This window comes from Pinus tabuliformis, chromosome 2_1, assembly GCF_031772625.1.
Source record: "Pinus tabuliformis cultivar Carrire ecotype Pingquan chromosome 2_1, CPIR1, whole genome shotgun sequence".
NCBI classification, from domain to species: domain Eukaryota; kingdom Viridiplantae; phylum Streptophyta; class Pinopsida; order Pinales; family Pinaceae; genus Pinus; species Pinus tabuliformis.
Window position 1 is genome coordinate 533,041,854 of NC_142299.1, and position 19,952 is coordinate 533,061,805.

The following is a 19,952-nucleotide window of genomic DNA, read 5'->3' on the forward strand; positions in this document are numbered from 1 at the left end:
CGAAAGGAAACCCCGAAGTGAATGATAATAATAATGATATGTTGTTTAAAGATGAGATCTTTTTTAATTGGTTTTTGAGTAAGTAATGGAAGATTTATCGAATAAGGTCCATGAATATTGTAATTATATGATATTTCATATGGTTAAGCACATTTTTACATATTTTAGATAATGTGAAGATAAGGGTGTTTTGAGTTAGTCGAATGTTATGAGTAGTTGGTGGTACAAATGCTTAATATTTCTAAATTTTAGATTATTATAAGGTCCTTACTAAATAGGACATGAGAATAGATGTATTTTCTCTAACCGATTCTACCAATTTCAAAGTTAATGCTTAGAAAAACAAACACCCTCTTGTGTGCTTCAACTCTCTATACCTATGACGGAAGGTGATGTTGAAGGAGTGTAGAAGGAAGGTTTTGGGTTCATTAGAAAAACAAATTATGTAAGGTCATTGGGAGTCAAGGAACGATGTGTTCTTAGTTGTGGGGGAATATATTGCAGTCAACTAAATCCTTGACCTTTCAAGATGCACTTTGGTACGAAATTTTATTGGCAAGAGGATAGTGATAGACAAATCCTTGACCTTTCAAGATGCACTTTAGTACCAAATTTTATTGGCAAGAGGATAGTGATGGACTACATTCTGAGAGAGAGTAAGTAGAGTCGGGGTTCATGTTTAGGCTATTTTGTATCTTAGAGCAACTCAATGTAACCACACTAATCATTTTCAATCCTTTTCCCTCCACCCTAATTACTTTTGTCCCCTTTCCATCCACCATAATTTAAAACATTATTATGGATAGAGATTGGTATTTTAGTGGAACATCATATTCTTTAATTTCTTATTGCTTTAGAATTATGACATATATTTATGATTTAACAAGGTGATAAATTGAGTAACTTATTTTATAAAAAAAAGTTATAACAACATTGGATTTAATGAAATTTATATTACTCACATGGGGAATCTGATCATTTTACATTTTTATTTTTTTATGGAAATTTGGTGATACAAATCCAAGTCAACTTGCCTTTTTTCTTTATTTAAAATGCATTTTCGAACATAAATGCATTCAAAGCACTAAATCTATACATAGGTAAAAACTCAAGTAGACCATTTCAACAATTTTTGGCTAACTCATTAGAGAATATGCCAAATAAAATGTAAAGCGTTTAAATTACACTATATTTGTTTCAATAAATATAGCAAAAATTGCTACTCTTAAAATAGAAATAGCAATTAGAGTGTTATTACCAATACCAAATGTTTGAGGAGCAACCTTCGGGGGAATTAAACTATCCCAAGGGACATCCAAGCATGGACTACCTTCACACAATCTACCATTTTATTCTATTCTACATTAAATCTTTTCATCCTATGTATCTTTTGTTTGTTTGTTTGTTAGGTAGTGTGAGTGTTGAGATGAATGACATGCCTAACATGTGGCTTGAGTAACTGCGACCTATGGTCATCTAAGCCATCAAATCCACCCAAGGATCACACTCAGCCTGGGCCACGCTAGCCCTTAGCATGGCTATATTTCTTCTTATGGGGTTTCAATTTGGTTACCTTTCCACCAAATAGTTCCTTAACAGAACACCCTACCACTTTTTATTTTACACCCCATGGGCTTTCATCTTATCTATCTTATTTATTCATTTACAAACCATAGTTTTCATTTTCTCATTCAATCCTAAGTATGCCTATAAATCCATCTCCACTTGAGATAATCCCTTGAGTTTTAAACATCATATATATATATATATATATATATATATAGAGAGAGAGAGAGAGAGAGAGAGAGAGAGAGAGAGAGAGAGGATCCATTTTATTTCATTTTACATTAAATATTTCCATCCTATATATCTATCTTTCTTTTTTTACAATCCTTCCACATAGAGCTTTAATTAATTTTATTTTAAATTATAGATAATAAAATCATAATATAAAAGTGTATAGTTTTCTTACATCTCACTTTCTCATTCAAACCTAAGTACCAACATAAATCCATCTCAACCTCAAATCTATCAACCATCTAGAAGGACCAAAATCTCTTCATTTATGTGTATATATATATAAAGAGAATTCGTCTCAACCTCTAACCTATCAACCATCTTAAAGGACCAAATCTCTTGAGTTGTGTGTGTGTGTGTATATATATATAAACCCCTTATTAAGGAAGGAAGTAATTACAAATATCTTTTATTTTGACCAAACATCAATAAATTGTTTTAACCATAACTTTTTTGTAAATTGTTTTATATAATACATACATAATTGACATTTAAATATTTTAATTAATATGACTTTTGAAATATTTTGTTTATAACCCACATTATTCACATTAAAATGTTTATTATTTCTCTCCATTATCTTTTTTAATTAATATTCTTTTGAATATTACATTATAAATCTCCTCTCTCTAATACTAAGAAATTGAAATATCAATGGAATAAGAATTATTTTATATATATATATATATATATATATATATTGATAAAATTGTTTTACATAAATATTATATATAAAAAATTAAAATATTTGAAAAATTACCTCTCTTATTTTCTAAATCTATATTCAATTCAATATATAGATGATATATCCTATTTAACCTAATATTTCTATATATATATATATATATTATATTTTACACTCTTTAAAAATGTAGTATTTCCATATATAATATATAATTTACATTCCTATATACTCTAAACATTATCTACTTTTAGAATATTATATTGGATAAACATTATGCACCAATCGGGACAAAGTAATTAGAATCATAGTAAGAGTAATAAATCTGCATATACACGCAGAGTAATCACGCCGTAAGGCGTTCCCTCTGAGAAAGACATCCCTAAAATGTGACGTGTGCAATCCTGAGCCATTGATTTTGTGTGTTAGATGATTGGGGTGTTTTCTGTCGTTCGTTTAATTTGTTTTTTCATAGAAAAATAGTTTTTTCCCATGGTAATGGGCCATGAAAGGCCAGGCCTGCTCTGCTGGCGGTGAGACTCTTCCGCTGGCGATGAAACTCTTCGCAGAAACTGCCTGTTGGCGATGAGACTCTTCTGCTGGCGATGAGACTCTTCGCAGAGACTCTTCATGTCTTTTGCGACCAAGGATCCAAAGCTGTTCGATAGAGTGGATGAGTTTGTGCCCCGTCGGTTCATGGGTTCGGAAGGGGAGAAGATGCTCAAGTACGTTCTCTGGTCCAACGGCCGCGAAACGGATGAAACGTCCGCCGATAACAAGCAGTGTGGGGGCAAAGACATTATTGTGATGGTGGCGCGGTTGTTTGTGGCGCACTTCTTCCTGCAATACAATTCGTATAGCATAGACCAGTCGTCCTCCGTCACGTTTACGGTGCTGAACAAGGCCACTTTCTAAGATCAGAATACGCGAATGCTGGGTTTGCAGAAAATAGTATTTGAATTCGTTTTAGATATTGCAGGTTCCATATGGATTTTAAATAAATTGCCTAAACTCTCACTCTGTGTGAAACACATCATTGTATTGCATATATATATAGAAGTTGCTTCTTTCTATTGTCTTCGCGTGTGTTTGCATTTGTGATCTGTTATTTATATAGGGCTACAGGTGTTTACATCCAGGAGGGCGCACAACCCTAACCTGCTTTGAAAGCTGAGAAATTGGAGGTTGTGCCTCAAGAGTTTGAGTTCCTTTTTCGGTGACTTCAGGTATTCTAGAATTTTAAAAAATTTGATATTGCCAATGGCTTTATTGGAAGGGATTTTAGTGGATTTCAGGAATATTCTGGATTTTAATATACAGAGTCGTAGTGACAAGGCAGAATGACAAAAGCAGGTCAAGTAATACACTAATATTTTTAATTGATAGATTTCTAATTTCAAAAATATTTTAGATTTTAATATCCTAAATGACAAAAGGCAGGTCAATCAATTCACTTTTTATTTTTAAATCAACAAAATATAGTTTTCAACCAGCAATTTAATTAAGTTCAATAAACATTAAATATTAAAATATTCTTAAACCGACATTCTAATTAAATTCAACTCATTAAAAAATGGCATTGCTTATCTACATGCAGGATTCTTGAGGTTTAGAAGTGTTTAAAACTTGGCGTAATCAATGCGTCGCTAATTTCTCGAGGAGAGGAAATCCTGATTTTCTTTTAAAAGAAATAATAATGATATGATTCTTTTTTCATTTTTACACCGTAAGGTGTTCCTTCTGAGAAAGACATCCCTAAAATGTGACGTGTGGGATACTGAGCCATTGATTTTGTGTGTTAGATGATTGGGGTGTTTTCTGCCATTCGTTTAATCTGTTTTTCATAGAAAAATAGTTTTTTTCCCATGGTAATGGGCCATGAAAGGCCAGGCCTGCTCTGCTGGCGATGAGACTCTTCTGCTGGCGATGAAACTCTTCGCAGAGACTGCCTGCTGGCGATGAGACTCTTCGCAGAGACTCTTCATGTCTTTCTTCCCTGCATGCGTAGCCTTGTGCAGATAATGATAAGGTGTATGTACTCTGTTTTTATGACATTTTCATCGTCTTATGATAATGTGAAAAGGAATTACTATTTCTTTCCTTCTGTTATCAGCAGTTCAGATCCTGTCTAATTAGGAGGAACATATCGTTACTCTTTTCCGATGGTTGAGTTTACAAATTGTTTCAGGGCTTTAAACGGTTGTTCTATGATCTCTGAGCTCTCCTCAGGATTATTAGGTACGACAAGATCAATAGCCTGTATACTTCAGAATTAATTAGAGAAATTTGTCATTATCAATGCCAGTTTCAGGATCCAGAGTTCTGACCAGCCACAGCCATATTCATTAAGTCAAGGTGGTGTTTAGGAGAATTGAGTATTTCATTTACATCGAGGGATTGATTCAAGAAACGTACAAAATCGCTAGCATGTCCCTAAGAATTATACTAAAATTGATGCAGCAAGAGGCCTTCTGGTTACTGATATCAAAGGCGAAAACATCCTATCCCACAAGGGCATCTGTCATACCCCCCTCTATTTGTTGGTGTCGGTGTTCTTCTTCTTGGACAAGAACTGGCTTTTTCCTTTCAGCATATTCTATAGGATATATTTTCTCCAAGATATGGTCCAACTTTAAACAAACAGATGGTCAATCTCCAGGGTGTATCCATTGAAAAACTTGGCAGTTCAGAGTTCTCTCTTCAGTGATATTAATGCATGATTGAAGTACCACATGACCATAATTCAGGACCATAAGATGATACAGTAACCTTTTGCAGCAACAATACAAAACATCATCCACTGTAACTTTATTACATGAAATAAGACTTGGTGTATTTGGATGATCTTTTATTGTATTGGAAGACACACCTCCTGGACCATCATTTCCTTTAAGAATGTTAACGATCACTTATGTTTCAACATCAACTGATTCACTCTGATGACAGGAAGATTTATGCATTGACTCAGTTCCCTTCCTAATAGCACCGATGAGTAAATACTCTCCGTGCTTTTTGTTGTTGTGCTCAATTCTAAAAGTGATTTTTCTTGTAAAGATTCCCTAAAATTTGTAGCAGTTTCTGAGCCATTCAACTTTGAACCATACATGATTTTAGCAGTTTCAGGATCATCAAGTTCGGGAGAGAATATCTTCATTTTTCACTCTTCTTCTTGTATGTGTTATGCTTTTTGTCTATAATCCTTAAGAAATTCTTTCAAGAGAATAAAGTCAAGAAATTCACACTCTTGGAAAATGATTGTATGGACTCCTACAAAGTGAACAATATGACTCTGTGATAGTTCATGACACAGTGAACACACCAGAAGCAGAAGACATGATCGCAAGGTTGAACTTGATGATCATGACGAGGTGGAGGTGACCTGCTAATACTTCGTCCCCATATAGGTTTGAAACATCAACGTCTTAGAGAACGACGACCATAACTTGAACTACACCACCTGTATCGAGGACTGAGACCCCGATGGTGACCACTTCCTAACCCTCCATTCTCGTACAAAATGACCAGGCTCACCATATTCATAAATTTTCGAATCATTAACAAGATCATATGGAATAGGTGTGTTGGTCTCCAAAACAACATTATCTATTATATTTGAATTTAAGTCAGACCACATATGGCATCATCTTGCACGCCATTGCTGTGAATTATTTCCCATTCTCTCCAATTCTCAATTCAAATTGAAGTTTAAATGTGTTGTTCACGCAATTTGTTTTGAAATTTAGGCTCCAATTTCAAACAAATGTTAAACAATTATGCCTTTCACTCCAAAATAACTAATGCACCATACCAAATGACAATGAATAAAGCAGCAACGCACAAGGGGACATCTCTCAGGGTCGTGTTATTATTATTATTATTAATTTTCTTTTTTACCCTCCTTATGATGTAACACATACATTGAAAATGGCATCTATAGGGTGGAGGAAACTAACACGACAGAGATCTATAACATTCCAATAATAATTGTTCAGTCTCTCTATCATCTACAATAATAATAATGCATTAACGTTGTAATAACATTGCACCTTATTCACATGTTTGACTATTCACTTGCTCAGATATGCACTGTCATTTCATGCCACTGCGCGATCATATTTACGCCGTAAGGCGTTCCCTCTGAGAAAGACATCCCTAAAATGTGACGTGTCCGTCCATATTAGGCCATAAGGATGAAAACCAAGCGAGATAATAATCATCTGATGCAAGTGACTATTGTTGAAAAATATTTCTAACTCTTGTTTTACTTTGACATTATTTTATAATCAAGAAAATGCGGGAAAGAAGGCTATATTACAAGCCCATTAGATGAAGTTGGGGTAGATTTTATGGTTTGAAACTAACTGAACCAAAATTTTCTACATTGTTTTTATCAATATGAAAGCCTGAGAAGATAGGTGCAAGTGAAGCAATGGAGTTTTGAAATCAATGAAGGAGATATTGCATTTTCTAGGAAAAATGCCATCATCCACAACCGATTAACCAATTCTTTCTTCCTATGTAGCATCCTTGCTTTGACATAAGTTGGACAGAGATGAGGACTTACACTGACATTCCATATTCAACAGCTCTACTTAGACATTGACATAACTCATATAGACATCTCTATGATTGGGACTCAGCAACAGACAAACTCTGTTGTCAAGTCAGCTGCTTATGAAATGGCCAGAGTCTTCTTAAAAATTTCAATATTTCTACAGTTGAGGATTGTAGCAAAGCTCAGGGATCAAACTTAACTCCATGCTTATGAGGCATCCGCATTCTCACAGTTATTTGCAGCTCATTCTCAGTTTTAATGGGAAGGTGATATATGGTTTATTATTGTTGCAGTGGCAGGGGATGGATTTTAATTGCTGGTTGGACCAAAAGAAATTGATGCAAATCAATATTAACTAGTTATTGATAATTTTTCCCACTGAGTTCCCTGAGGTCGAGTATAATGCTTTCCCTGATTATCAAAGAATATTGCTTATCAAAGAGTATTGATTCCTTTTCAATAGGAGTAGCATGTGAGTGTCAGTTTTATAAAGAAGATTCTTTTTATTATTAATAAAAATATAGATAGTTAGTTTCATTTTAAAGGGTTATAAATATGAGTTATAAATACAAGACTTAAAAGGTTGTAAATATTTCAAGGGTTGTAAATATGAGTTATTAATTGTTTTTACTCAAAACATGATAAATAGCAATTTAGCAATTTCTTTTTAGTTGAGTGACTCAAATTCATGTTTCTTTAGGTTGACGGTAAACCCACTAAAGTGGAAAAAATTGTGATTCCAATAATTAGAGGGATTGTCATCATGGGGTGATAAGAAATTTAATATTCCAAGAAGAGGAGGTAGTAGTAGATTCTAAATAAATTAGCAATGCAATAACATAAATGTTTTCAACAAATTTAAAGAGATCCACCTTGTTGAATAATGCACACACTACATGGATAATGGATTTCCGCACTTTATGCCTTACGGCGTTTTCTTTGCAACATCTGGTGCAAATGCTAGTTTAATAGTTAATGTGAAGAACAGGATAGATGGATTCCTGCCTATTTATTTTTCCAATTTATTTTTGAGATCAGCCCAATTTTTTAATAGTTAATGCGAAGAAAATGTTGTTATAGTTAACTATAACGGAATAGATGGATTCCTGCCTATTTATTTTGCCAATTTATGTTTGAGATCTGCCCAATTTTTTTTAATAGTTAATGTGAAGAGAATGATCTCAATTTTTTTTAATAGTTAATGTGAAGAGAATGTTGTTATAGTTAATTATAACACAATCTAAAGATAATAGATAGTGTATAGATTTATAATTGTTCATTTAGCTATATTATCTCTTGGATTTTGCAATTTGGAACGGTGGATAAATTATTTTGCAATTTGGAACGGTGGATAAATTATATTAGACATGTGTATCGATTTATAGTGAGCTATATAGTTAGATTTTGCCAGTTGTTTTATATATAGTTTAGATTTTGCAATTTGGAAAGTTAAGGAAAGGTATTATATTTAGTGGATTTGTTTAAATAGTGGGTTGTAAATAGATGTGTATGGATTTATAATTGGTCATTTAGCTATGTTATTTTGATATCTCTTAGATTATGTTATTTTGATATCTCTTAGATCTTGTAATTTGGAAAGGATAAATATATTAGATGTGTATAGACTTATATGAGCTATATTGCCAGTTGGTTTATTAGTTTTGATTTTGCAATTTGCTAGTTGGTTTATTAGTTTAGATTTTGCAATTTGAAAAATTATGGGAAGGTATTATATTTAGTGGGCATTTAAATAGTGGGTGGTAAATAAAATTATTTGGTTATTTTGATATCTCTTAGATCTTGTAATTTGGGAAGGATGAATATATTAGATGTGTATAGACTTATAGTGAGCTATATTGCCCGTTGGTTTATTAGTTTATAGATTTTGCAATTTTCCAATGGCTTATTAGTTTAGATTTTGCAATTTGAAAAATTATGGAAAGGTATTATATTTAGTGGGCGTTTAAATAGTGGGTGGTAAATAAAATTATTTGGCTATTTTTTAGCTTTTATGTTATAGAGAATTTTTGTAATATGGAAAAGTATAAAATTATTTGGATCTTTCTTACTTTTTGCAATATGAAAAAGTATTTTAGATACAATAATTTGGGTATTATATTTATTGCCATTTACTTATTTTAAATTTGATTTGTTGGTAAAATAATTTATTCTAAAATGAAAATTTTATCAATTAAAATATTGTATGATTTGTTTAGAATATAAATTTTTAAAATATTGATTTTATATAAAATTTAGAATTTTTAAAAATTCTTGTAGATTATAAGGTCAGATTCTTATATAATACAATTTAATTGGGCATTATAATTATGCATTTGAAAAGTGAATCTATTGTTTAGAATCAAGGCCTAATCCAATTCTAAAATTAGACATGTAGGAGAGGCTAAGCTACTTCAACTTCCTATTATGAAACATTTAGTAGAAACTCTAAACTATGGCTATGTCGTTTGTAGGTAGGGTAAGACTCTTAGAGATTTCAGGTGGTGTAAAGTATTAGAATGTCATCTTAGAGCAAGAGTTAGCCTACAAAGCAAAGTTTGAGAAGTGAAAAAGAAGTCAATGGTTCCAACTACCCACTTAAATTGAGTATTGCAGTATTGCAACTTAGCACATGTTTCATAATTATTATACCTTCACTTACAACCACCAATTTATATTAAAACAATCTTTACACTTTAAAGTAATACGTTTTGGGGCATGACTAGACTTATTGTGTGCCCATTTTGTATCCACAATTATTAGAATTTCAGTTGAATTTCCAAGTACTCTTTTTAATGAGATTCTTGTTGTGTAATACATTACAAAATTGTAAGTTATTTTTAATTAGATCACAGTTGTGTAATACATATACAAAATAAGTTACTGATAATTGATTAGATTTTTATTACAAGTTTATGTTGATATAATATTTCCCTTTTCATAATAACATGACAATGATACCTACTTTTCAAGCATATTTATAAAAGAAATATTATACAATCAATTGCCCTAGAAGTTCAAGAAAGTGAAGCATCTTACATTCAATGGAGAGATGAAGAAGTCAGAAGATGCACATGCATGGTTGCTTAGGATGAAGAAATTCTTTAAATTGCACAACTACTCAGAGAACATGAAAGCCAATATAACCACCTTTAATCTTAAAGGGAAAGTAGATATCTAGTGGGAAGATGTGAAGAATGTCGAGAACATTCGAGAGGAAGACTTGATTTGGGATGATTTTGAGAGGATCTTCAAGAAGAAGTACCTATCAGAGAGGTACTATGATGAAAAAGCTAAGAAGTTTTATGATCTACAGATAGATTCTCTGACAAATGATGAGTATACTAGCATATTTTTGGAGGTGTTGAGGTATGTGCCATATCTCAAGGATGAGAAGGATAAGATTCAGAGATTCATTAGTGGATTGTTGAAAACATATAGAGATAGAATTGATTTTGATGAGCCTAGATCACTAGAGGAAGCCATCCGTAAATTGAAGCATTGTTATGAGTAGTCAAAGCGCAAAGTTGAGCCTAAACGTGACTTGAAGGGGAATGAGCAAGTAAAAGGGAAATGGCCACCAAAGTGGGGAAGACCTCAAGATGTCTGTGAGAAAGAAAATGGGGTTCCTTAAAAAGAGTTCAATATAGTTGAGAAGGGACATGGGTCACAACCTGGAAAGAAGTAGGCTAGAGGTGATGGTAGAGCATCGTTGCAGTGTTGGATATGTGGCAAAGATCATTGTAAGAAGGATTTTCCATTGTACCAAGGAGGTAGGCCTAAGATCTATAGTGCTTAGGAGGTACAGACAGTTGGGGATGTTGGTTATAGTATTCCTAAGATTTATGTAGTTGTGGACAACAGGCAGACAGATCACCGGACATCTATTATTGAGATGGACAGTAAGCGTTTTTGACAAGTTATTTCTATTTTGATTGATCTTGGATCTAATTATACTTATGTTAATCCTGACCTGGTGGATACGTGTGGCTTGAGAAAATAAGTGCATGCAGAGTCTTGGTTGGTGCAGTTCGCTACAAGTACTAATAAGAGAGTTGATCATTGTGTAAGAGTTTGTGCATTTGAGTTGAATGGTATGCCCACAACAACACATTTGAATGTATTACCATTGGAATCATATAGTATGCTTTTGGGTATGGATTGGTTGTATCTTCATTGGACCAAAGTAGATTTATATGACAAGGCTATTGAGTGCCTTGATGATAATGGGGAGAATAGAATCTTGCAGGGAAAGAAGAAGCCTACATCGGTGAGGATGGTCACATCTATGCAGGCTAAGCGCAGTTGTGGGAAAGGGTGTGTGATGTTTACAGTTCATATTTCCAGTGACAAGGGTAAGGATGTTGAGGATGTTGAAATCTTCAAGAGGTACCTTGTCTTGCAACAGTTTCAAGATGTGTTTCCAGCAGAGATTCCAGAGTTGCCTCTGCACAGGGAAGTATAATTTTCTATTGAGTTGGTACTAGGGGCAACACCAACATAGTAGGCACCTTACAAGATGATCACACCAGAGTTGGTAGAGTTGAAGTTGCAGATGAAGGAAATGCTTGATAAAGGATACATTAGGCCAAGTGTATCGCCTTGGGGTGCACCAATATTGTTTGTGAAGAATAAAGATGGCACTCTCATTTTGTGCATTGATTACATGCAACTGAACAAGGTGACGATCAAGAACAAGTACCCATTGCCAAGGAACGACAACTTGTTCGATCAGTTGAAGGGAGTATCAATGTTCTCAAAGATTGACTTGAGACCAGGATACCATCGGGTACACATCAAAGAAGAGGACATCTGCAAGACTACCTTCAGGACTAGGTATGGGCATTATGAGTATGTTGTAGTTCCATTCAGTTTGATTAATGCTCCTACTACTTTTATGTTTTTTATGAATAGTGTGTTGTTTCCTTATCTGGACAAGTTTGTTATTGTTTTCATTGATGACATCTTGATATATTCTAAGAATGAGGAAGAACATGGTGAGCATTTAGCAGTAGTGTTGAGATTGCTAAGAGAGCATCAGTTATATGCCAAGCTTAACAAGTTCAGTTTCTTTCAAACAGAAGTACACTACTCGAGACATGTTGTTTCCAAGAATGACATAGTAGTAGATCTGAAAAAGATAAGGGCTATCATGGAGTGGGCATCTCCTATAAATGTGGAGGAAGTCAGATCATTCATAGGGTTAGCAGGTTACTACATGAGGTCCATCAGGCACTTCTCATGCATTGCATATCCTATTACATCCTTGCAGAGGAAATGTAAGAATTTTGAATGTACAAAGGAGTGTGTAGCCAGTTTTGAGCAGTTGAAGCAGTTGTTGATAAATTCTCAAGTGTTAAAGATTGCAGATACGGATAACAAATTCGTAGTGTACAAATGCTTGCGAGAGAGGGTTGGGTGGAGTCCTTATGTAGGATGGACATGCGATATGCTATGAGTCCAAGAAATTGAATGAGCACAACCATAACTACGTGACTCATGATCTTGAGTTGGTAGCTATTATTTATGCCTTGAAGATGTGGAGATATTATCTTCTTGGCAAGAGATTTGTGTTGATGAGCGATCATAGTGGGTTGAAATATTTGTTTGACCAACTAAATCTGAATTCCATGCAAGTTAGATGGTTGGCTACCCTTAGTGAGTTTGATTTCGAGATTAGATACATTTAGTAAAATGAGAGCAGGGTTGCAAATGCTCTCAACGGGCCAATACAGTTGAACCATGTTGCAACAATGAGCTCATATGGGATAGATCTACAGGATCAAATCTTACATGCAGGACAACAGGATGACAGGTACATGGAGCTTATGCACAGGTTATAGTAGGGTACGGGTGATCAGGATGTGGAATATTGTCTCATAACAGATGGGTTGGTGAAGTTTATGGACATGATCTATGTGTTGGCTAACAGCGAACTCAATAAGCTTATCTTGAGGGAGTTTCATGTTAAACCATATTCAGGGCACCCAGGATATCAAAAGACATTGATAACAGTGAAGAAGTCCTACTATTAGCCGAATATGAAGAAGGAAGTGGCAAAGCTTGTGGCGAGATGTTTGAACTGTCAGTAGGTCAAAGCAGAGTGTAAGCATCCAGGAGGATTGCTTCAACCTATTCTCATTCCAGAGTGGAAATGGGAGGTCATTTCCATGGACTTCATTACAGGTCTTCAGATGGCATTAAGGCAACATGATTCTATTATGGTTGTGGTAGACAAGTTGAGCAAGGTAGCCCACTTCATTCTAGCGAAGACTACTTATTCAACTAGTGAGGTGGCACAAGTCTTCATCTGGGAGATCGTGAGATTGCATGGTGTTCCGAAGAAGATTGTGTCGGACAAAGATGTTAGTTCACTTTCAAGTTTTGGAAGGAGTTGTTTGCGGGATTAGGGACAGAGTTGGCCTTCAGCGCAAATTATCATGCGCAAACAAATGGATAGACAGAGAGGGTCAAGAGGATACTGGAGGATATGTTGAGGATGTATGCCATGCATCAACAGAGGAGATGGGAGGAGTACCTTCCATTGGTTGAGTTCACTTAGAATAATGGTTATCAGGAGTCATTGAGGATGAGTCTATTTGAGGCACTATACGGGCAGGTTTGTAATACTCCCATTAGCTAGAGTGATCCAGTGAACAGGGTACTTATTGGACCAAACATGTTAGGAGACATGGAATAAGAAATGCATATTATAAAGAAGAATCTAAAGGCAACACAAAATAGGCAGAAAAGTTATGCATACCAATTCAGGGCATTTAAGGAGTTTCAGATTGAGGAGCATGTGTATTTGTGCATCAAAACCAAGAAGAGATCCTTGAAGATCAGATCATGTTCCAAGTTGGCACCATGGTATTGCGGTCCTTTTGAGATCCTTGAGAGGATTGGACCAGTGGCCTACAGACTTGCACTGTCTCCGACATTGAAAGTCCATGATGTTTTTCATGTTTCATTGATTAAAAGATATGTAAAGGATGTTGATCATGTTATTGATTGATTTTTATTGCGTGTGGAGCAAGAAGGAGAATTCCAACCAGAACCTCAATTCATATTGCAACGGAAACATCTCGTGCTCCGGAACATAGAAGTCGAGCAAGGTAAAGTGCAGCGGAAGCACTTTGGGCCCGATGAAGCTACATGGGAGATGGATGATCAGATGTGGGTTATGTATCCTTCATTGTTTTCCGGTGAAGGAAAATGAGTTTTGGTATTTGTACATATTTATGTATGGTTGCTATTGTAAATACCGCAATGAGCCATGTTATAAAGCTCCAATAAGCAGTATGGTTGTCATGTTGTCATGTTTTACATGATGATTTTTCTTTTGAGCAAGATGTTATTGTAAATACTGCAACAAGATGGGTTATAAAGCTCCATAGGCAGTATGTTTTTTCTTTTCAACAGTTTTGCTAGTTGTAGGTGTCATAGAACACCGAGGATGGTGTTCCCCTAAGGGGGAGGGGTCTATAATAACCCCGAGATAAAAGTTCATGTAATAAAAGTTAATAAAGGTAAAATAAGACCACGGGCAAAGGACACTTATTCCAAGTTGAATGTTAGGAAAATAATCCTAGTGGACATCACTTGATGTGTTTATGGCTAAGGGAAATTGGGAAAGGAAATCACAAAGGCTTTGGAAAGGAAAAAATGTATTTTTGGCATAGTATTAATGAAAATAATGGAAATTAGGAGAAAATGAAGGTGAAAGGTCACATGTTACATGTGAGGAGGAAAATGAAGGAAAATAATGGGAAATTGAAGAAATTAGAGGCCTCATCAATAAAAATTCCTAAGAGCATCAGTTGGTAGCCTTTTTTCAATTTAGTGTTGGAATTTGTCTCAAAGAGGAGAAGAGCACTAGGAGGAGAAAGAAAGCAAGCAAGCAAAAGAAGGACAAGAAAAAAGAAAGAAAAACACAGCAAAGCAAAGGAAGGCAAGGATCAAGCAGCTTCAATGAGAATACTTGCAGTAACACGTTGCATGTATGATTTCCTAGCTGGTTTTGAGATGCATGGTATGTGCATGTTGGTATTTGGTTCTTTTGTTGTCATTAGCATGGATTTTGACATTTTTCAACAATGGATTTTAGTTTAGCCTTGTCATTTCTAGATAGCCATAGTGTGATGGGATTGTTCTCGGTTTTAGCTTTGGATTGCCGGATGATTTTGGATCTCGGTGAAGTGGTCTCAGGAAAATTCCCAAAGGCCTAGGAATCCTTTGACATGTAATGGTGGGATACACAGTGAAGCCTGAGGGTAGAGACAGGAAAATTCCTCAAGGTATTCGTGAAGAAATTCTAAGGCATCCGAGATCGGTTTGGTTTTGTGATCTTAACAACGGTTTAGGTGAGATCACGGTATGGTGAGGGTGGAGGTGGGTTAACCTATGGATTCCCTTGGTTTTGTTTGGATTGGTTTAATTATGGCCCTTGTGAAGGTTTCTTCCTAAGAGGTCACAAGTTCAAAACCAGAGGGGGGTAGAGTATGTATGCCTTCGTAGACTTAGCAGTCAAATCACAACAATTTCACTACTAAAATTTATAAAAGTGTAAATAAATATTTTCAATTTTGTAAAAAAGTATATAATTTAAAATAATTACACATTTTTCTCTAAATAAAGGCACAATCTAACTAATAGACAAAATGATTTTTTCACAGTGACTTTATGCTATTTAAAATAGGTTTTTGAATGCATAAATAAATTCAACTTCCTAAAAACACTCATTATACACTCAAATTTTATAAATTAAACAACTTAAAAACTAATTTATATTTTATAAATTAAACAACTTACCCTAATTTTCACGCTAATCTTGTAAAAATCTCTGCCAAAATTTTAATTAAAATTATTTAAAAAAAATACCCTGAAAAAATTAGTTATTTCATTAGTTAAACTACTAAATTAATAAATATCAATTAACCCATCATTATCAATAATTCAATAAAAATCAAAACTTATAGCTCACCTCGCGATAAACCACTTAAAACCCATTGTCGCCCATCATAGATAAAACAAAACAATCCAGGAAGTTAGGAAAGAGTCATTGTTTGATAATGATTCAATAAAAATCAAAACTTATAGCTCACCTCGCGATAAACCACTTAAAACCCATTGTCGCCCATCATAGATAAAACAAAACAATCCAGGAAGTTAGGAAAGAGTCATTGTTTTTTCTGTTAGGGAAGATGTCACAAATTTGTAGAATTTGGTTAAATTTAAAAAAAAAAAAAAAAAAAGATACATCAGAATGATATGATGTTTGAATATTTTTTTTAATTGTAAAAATAGTTTTAGTATCAAAAGTTTGAAGTTTAATAGATGCAATCCAAATTTCTAAAAATTTCTGTTAAATTTTATTATAATGTGGCCAAAATTTCTATTATTAGCTAATATATGGGTACTTTAGCATACGCCTAGAAACATATATCTCTATATGTAATCAATGACGCATTGAAATATATATATATATATATATAAAATCAATGCGTAGCTGGTATTTCTGGGTGAAACCCAAACTCTAGTCCATATACACATTTGTTATTCCCATCCTCAGGTTGCTCTGCCTGTTCTCGACCTAAATATTTTATTCCCAGTTTACGTGAACAGACTCTGAGCGATTTCTGCGGTCACAGATATACTGGTATGTTTTCTGCATGCTCCAATTTGTTTTTGTAAGGTAGCGTTCCTTGATGTGTTTGGAACCTTGTGCACTGTTCACAGATTTATTTTTTGAGAATTCTATTTATCAAAATAGTTTTATGAGATTTCTTTTCTGCCAACAGAATTTCTTTCTGTGTAAAGTTAGAGTTTTGGATTTCCTGGTTTGATTTAAGATTGCCTGGTAATTTTAATTTTTACACTTCAATTTATTGGGTGGCTTTCTGAATCTGGTGGCTCTGTTATTTCAGTATCTCTGGAGCGAAAATGCTGTTAGTGTATTCAGTAATCCCACAGGAAACAAAGTCTTCTGTCTTTGCTATCTGTTCGTCTTCCGAATTTAGGGAAAATCTCCATTTCACTGTCTTCTTATAGCCCCTGCAAGGGTTTCTGTTCATTAAATTCAAATTAGAAGAGGAACCTGATTTGGAATTCTGGGGTAAGGGTTTCCGCTCCTATAGGAGGTGGAGAAATGCCTAGTGTAGAATATGACACCTGTGATAAAGACAGGGAGCCCTTTGTGGAACTGGATCCCACTGGTAGGTATGGTTGCTATGATGATTTGCTGGGCAGTGGGCAGTGGTGCTATGAAGAAGTTATACCGAGCTTTTGATCAAGAAGAGGGTATTTTGGTTGCTTGGAACAAGGTGCCTCTGCAAAACCAGATGATGCTTCCACACACAGGATCTATGCAGAAGTCTGTCTGTTGAAATCTCACGGGAATGAAAACATAATTATGCTGTACAATGCATGGCTGGATAGAAAGACAAGTCATGTGAATTTCATTACTGAGGTCTGTACCTCGGGGACTCTGAGAGAGTACCGCCAGAAGCACCGTCATGTCTCAACGAAGGCTTTGAAGAATTGGTCACTTCAGATACTGGAGGGTTGCATTATCTTCATAATCATGAGCCTTGTGTAATTCATAGACATTTGAATTGCAGCAATATTTTTGTGAATGGCAATGGTGGCGTTCTGAAGATTGGGGATCTGGGTCTTGCCACTACCCTGGGAAATGTTCATGCTGCGCACTCTGCCCTCGGTACTCCGGAATTCATGGCTCCAGAATTATATGAGGAGGATTATAATGAGCTTGTAGATATTTATTCTTTCGGCATGTGCTCGCTGGAGATGGTTACTTTGTAAATTCTTTTTAATTACATTCTTGTTGTGTATTACATTTACAAAACTATAAGCTATTGTAATTGATGTTATTTCTATTACAAAATCATGTTGATATAATCTTTCTCTTTCTATAATAACATAAGAAAATGATGCTTGCTTTTTAAGCATTTTTATAGTGAAAATAATTTACAAACAATTATCTTGCTTTGATTAATTGTTATATGTTTTTGTACATATCAAAATTTTATACCTAATTTCATTTTTAAATCCATTATCTTTTTCTTAATTAATTGTCATATGCCCCTATAGATATCACAACAATATACCTAACCACCCTGTTTACATCAATTATCTTTCCTTTAATTAATTGTCATATGCCATGTTCTTTGATTAACCGCTATGTTTACACCAATCATCTTTCCTTTAATTAATTGTCATATGCCTCTTTTCTTTGATTAATTGTTATATGCCCTTGTACATATCACAACCATATACCTAACCTAATTTTTAAATCAATTGTTTTTCACTTAATTAATTGTCATATGCCCCTATACTTATCACAACAATATACCTAACCACCACATTTACATTAATTATATTTTCTTTAATTAATTGTCATATGCCCCTTTACATATTACAGCCATATACCCAGCCCAATTTTTCAAGGATGGAAACATAGTTTGATATTCTCAAATTCATATTTTATAAAATTTCCATATTTCAAATTCATATCTTATAAAATTTCTATATTTAAAATTCATCTTTTGCTATGTGCCCATTTTGTCTTCTACAATGATTAGAATTCAATCACTAATTCTAGGTGTCTTTGTTCTTTGTTGTATGGTAAGTTTAAAAAAATATAAATTGCTAATAATGCTAGTATTTATCCTTTTGTTTTTATTCTAAATGCATGTAGAAAATTTCTATATTTAAAATTCATCTTTTGCAATGTGCCCATTTTGTCTTCTACAATGATTAGAATTCAATCACTAATTCTAGGTGTCTTTGTTCTTTGTTGTATGGTAAGTTTAAAAAAATATAAATTGCTAATAATGCTAGTATTTATCCTTTTGTTTTTATTCTAAATGCATGTAGATATAATCATTTTCTTTAACAACATGATATATGGGTATTTACTCTTCAAGCATATTCATAAAATAGATACCTTACGATTAATTGTTTTTCCCTAAGTTAGTTGTCATATTCCCCCTTATATCACAAACATATGCATAACCAATTGCAAAGAACAAAAATATGTTTGGTTTTCCAAATTGATAACTTTTACATTATGGCACTACCCATATTCTAAATGCGATTTTTTAATGATATGGACTCAAATTTGTATTTCATGAATATATTTTGAGACTAAATATACATGTTTTTCCTCGATCTATATACAATCCATATGGGGCTTAGGTATGATGTAGATAGATATATTAAATTGTATACATTGATTAGATAGCATCATACATACTTTTTTCATTGAACTTTTTAGATGATTTCCAATTAGACTGGCCATTTAAAGTATTATCAAACTTACTATTCATCATACACTTTATTTATATGTATGTGCACGGGGATTTAGAGTCATCACTTATAGTACGTGATATATGATTGAGTTCTTGCTTTTGCGGAATTCCAATCAATATGATGAAGACATTTATTTTGACTACAACTATCAAGACAACGCTTACTTTATGGATGATTTGTAGGGCTTCACTTCATGTTACAGATGGAAATAGAAAGCTATGTATAGACTATATTTTTGTTGGAGACACAACTAATGAACTATTGTTAATGAGATGGGATGATAATAATGTAACTCATTATTTAAACACAAAATTGTTGTAGCTTTCTAATGTTAGTGGTTTATATTTTATTCTAAGTCGAAGAATTGGTAAAAGCATTATTTGAAATTATTGTAAGACCATTTGCTTCCCCTAAAAATTGATTAGATTATAAAGATATAGCTAATGTAGAACCAATTCAATAAAATTAATTTCAAAGCTATTTAACTTTGCGAACTATCATCATAATCACAAACCTTGCATAATTTAGAGATTTGAATTTACAGCAATATTGTCGTAGAAAATAGTGCCAATCTGAAGAGTGGGAATCTGA

General features: G+C 33.9%; 1 pseudogene; it reads left to right on the top strand.

Annotated features, from left to right (window-relative positions):
• Positions 1 to 16,981: 16,981 nt before the first annotated feature.
• On the top strand, positions 16,982 to 17,915 carry LOC149201364 (putative serine/threonine-protein kinase WNK11 pseudogene; annotated as a pseudogene).
• The last annotated feature ends 2,037 nt before the right edge of the window (positions 17,916 to 19,952 follow it).